The 3,145-nt window shown below is 46.8% G+C and overlaps 1 long non-coding RNA gene across 1 annotated transcript; it reads right to left on the reverse strand.

Moving 5' to 3' along the window:
- Nucleotides 1-1,852: 1,852 nt before the first annotated feature.
- Nucleotides 1,853-2,929, reverse strand: LOC149324530 (uncharacterized). Its single transcript, XR_016286832.1, has 3 exons — nucleotides 2,525-2,929; nucleotides 2,188-2,288; nucleotides 1,853-1,909 (listed from the first exon to the last, which is right to left on the reverse strand). It is a non-coding gene; the product is annotated as an uncharacterized LOC149324530 (long non-coding RNA).
- Between the last annotated feature and the right edge of the window lie 216 nt (nucleotides 2,930-3,145).

Below are 3,145 nucleotides of genomic sequence, written 5' to 3' on the forward strand. Positions count from 1 at the left end.
CTTCGACAGAGAAGGCTCCGGGGGGTAGAACCAAGACGTCTCTGAAGATGCCCCCAAACCGCAGGAAAAACCATTAGTGTAAATAAAGTTTTCCCTTCCTTCCTTCCATCTGCTCGATAAACGGTAGCACCTGTTCGGTGATCGCCTCAGATGAACCGCTGCGCCTTAGGCAATGATTGCTAGGAGACCAAAGGTTAGCCGCTCTGCATTCAGTTCGAGTAGGAGTTACGGATGTGGGAACTCAGCTCGTTTGCAAAAAGACCAACTTTTAGTCCAAAACGCAGAAAAATTGTTTATAGTGCTGAAGTTATTAAGACATTTTCAGTTATTTCCTGCTGAATTTTTTGGTTTCTTTCACTATTACCCTACCCCCGACGTTCACAATGCTACTGCGGCAGCTGAAAGATCTTAGAGGATAACATTTTTACCGCAATTGTCACCGCAGTGAACGCAATTTAATACCAATGTGCAGAGAAGCAAGGGTGGAAGCAGGACAGCTGGAGAATTTTGCTGCAATGAAATAAGCATCGTCGTCACCATCATCAGCCTCACAATGTCCACTCGCGTTAAAGAGGGTCGGTGTTCGAATTCAGGAGTCACGTAATTCTCCACAGGATTTGAAAAAATGAAACTCCGCATTTGGATGAAATTGCATAGCTGGGCCTGGGGTGCGGCCTGATCTCGGCGACTAAAACCGACAGCGCTCTCCTTCACCAGAGCAGGATTTAACCATCCTGATGTAGTAATTCACAACCTCATGCGAACACACCAATTAACGCAATAAGCGTTGAGTACAAAACCTTAACTGCGTCGCAGAATAAAAACAATTTGCTAGGGACACTTCCCGACGCATTGCTTTTCTCAGCATGGTACGGCGTATGCACGACTTTTTATAAGCAGTGATTATCTAATTAAAAGCATCTCGACTGACTAAAATTGTCATAGTGTTCCCTACTGAAAAATCCGGTATGAATTTTAAACCGGAACAGCATACCGGGTTATTGTACAGGATTTGCGATACCGGATTACCTGAATATCCTGTATAAAACAGGACAGTCCTGTATAATACAGGACTCTCCTGTTTTGTACAGGATACTCCGGTAATCCGGTATCGCAAATCCTGTACAATAACCCGGTATGCGGTTCCGGTTTAAAATTCATACCAGATTACAGGACAGTCCTGTATTCTACAGGCTAGGCCCGTATTATACAGGAGGGCCCTGTATCACAGGACAAAGGCAGGAATAAAATGCTTCAAATATATTCCACTTGGACTAAATCTGCCCAAAAACTGGGGCCATAAGTGTACATGCCAAATGCTGCAATATACAGATCCTCAGAAACTGGTAATCTGCGATTATCAGCGACTCGTATTGCAGTCGATGTGCAATTGTGTTATTTGCTCCCAGCTTTTACCAAGTATTGGTAGCTTGGTGAGTATTATAATGCATCAAAAACTCCAAAAGATGTTTATTTTTTTCGCATGTCTTCAACCAGCTCACTGAGGTAATAATTTAACTCTTTGCGACGATCTACCGGCACTGGGGTCTCTACAGGGTGCTGGCCAATGAAGTAGTGAAAAGCACCTGCAGAAAAGAAAATATGATTGGTTGTACATAATGCCCCCACCTTATCATTTAATTGGGCACTGACACACAACATAATGCATTGAGCACTGTGACATGCAACTTACGGCCAATGGCTTGTAGCTTTTCAGGGGTCATTGGCTTCCTGCCCACTGTCGAGGTTTACTTCAGGTTCCGATGGCAAGCTTGCCCTGTAACGCTCCTTTCCGGGAGTTGTGGAGTCGTCCAAAGGCTGCGTCCTTGCAGAAACGCGAATCTTTGGGTGCCACCATAACTGCTGCCCACGTTGCCGAAGGAATAAAAATTCCATTCCCGAGGTGGACCTGTATGCAATAATTACAAATGCATACCCCAGTAGCACAAACGGGGCTCTGAATTGCGGGCCCTCGGGGGCCCAGACAAGCCACAGACAAGCAAGGCGTCTCAAGACGCCAGGCCCTGAGCATTGGCAATGCTCAGTATCGTGAATGCACCTCACGCCTTTCGTATTTGAATCCATAATGTATTGAAAATCTGCGTCGTAACATTGTTGGTGTGTAAACAGATTGCTCGGACGATTCCGATGCTTGCGTGGTCATCCTCCATTATTTACGGCACATACCGCAGCATCGATGCGATGCTTGATGTTTGTTCAAGGGCTTGAGCCGCTCCCCCTCAGGACGCTTATCGATGATTGCTCCCGCACGTGTACACCACATGCCTCTGTAAAGAAAGAATACAAACTATAAAACTAATTTTAGTCGTGTTATCATGAAGGACAAGCAATTTTGGTATGTAACTGAAAGAAAATTTTGCGCTATTCCGTCCCTCTACGCTGTGCAATCTACAGTTTTAGTTAAAAAGACACTGGACAGTTAGAACGTTTCTGTTGACGCCGAGCATATCCCTGAGGCGGAGGCAGTACTTAAAGAACAGAGTGATTTAAAATGCGTACTTACGTCCTAGCAGCACGACGTCGCCGTCATAAAATCCGCCTTCACCGCCGTGGCCTCCACCGGTCAAATGTTCACCACTCACGTCTTTCGGAGCGAAGTCACTCATCACTGAGACAAGGATGATAGGGTTCCACCATATTTGCACTGGACGTACGCATGAAAGGCGATGTCATCTTTGATCATGGATTGATCAAGGCAACACGAAGAAAGGCGCAAAAAAATTGTATAACACAAATTCAACGCCAACGAGCGAGTGCCAGCGTGTTTTCGCAGCTACCTTCATCGCTTGACACTCAATTTCCCAGCCGCAGGAGAGAAAAACCTGTTCCAAACAAACGCAGGAAAGGCGGGGGAGGACTTCTGCATAAAGTCACCGCGCTGCGACCGGGCACAGTGAACAAGCAGAATCGGAACCTCCTCGCCACTTCATGGCAGCCTCGCGGGTAGCGTGGTCGGGAGGGCGGCTTAAAATGCTCGGTCGTGGGTTGTAGAGTGAGCGCCTCCGCGCCGCTTCGGGGAACGGCACTGGAAGGGACAGGACAGAAAAGCCAGGAATGCGCAGGTTTTTTTTTTGCGACCGGACCCAGGAAAAGCAAAGGCGGTGAGAAGAGAAAAGAAAAAAGC

This window comes from Amblyomma mixtum, unplaced genomic scaffold (genome assembly GCF_055824585.1).
Source record: "Amblyomma mixtum isolate Tamu unplaced genomic scaffold, ASM5582458v1 scaffold_26, whole genome shotgun sequence".
In the NCBI taxonomy this organism is placed as follows: domain Eukaryota; kingdom Metazoa; phylum Arthropoda; class Arachnida; order Ixodida; family Ixodidae; genus Amblyomma; species Amblyomma mixtum.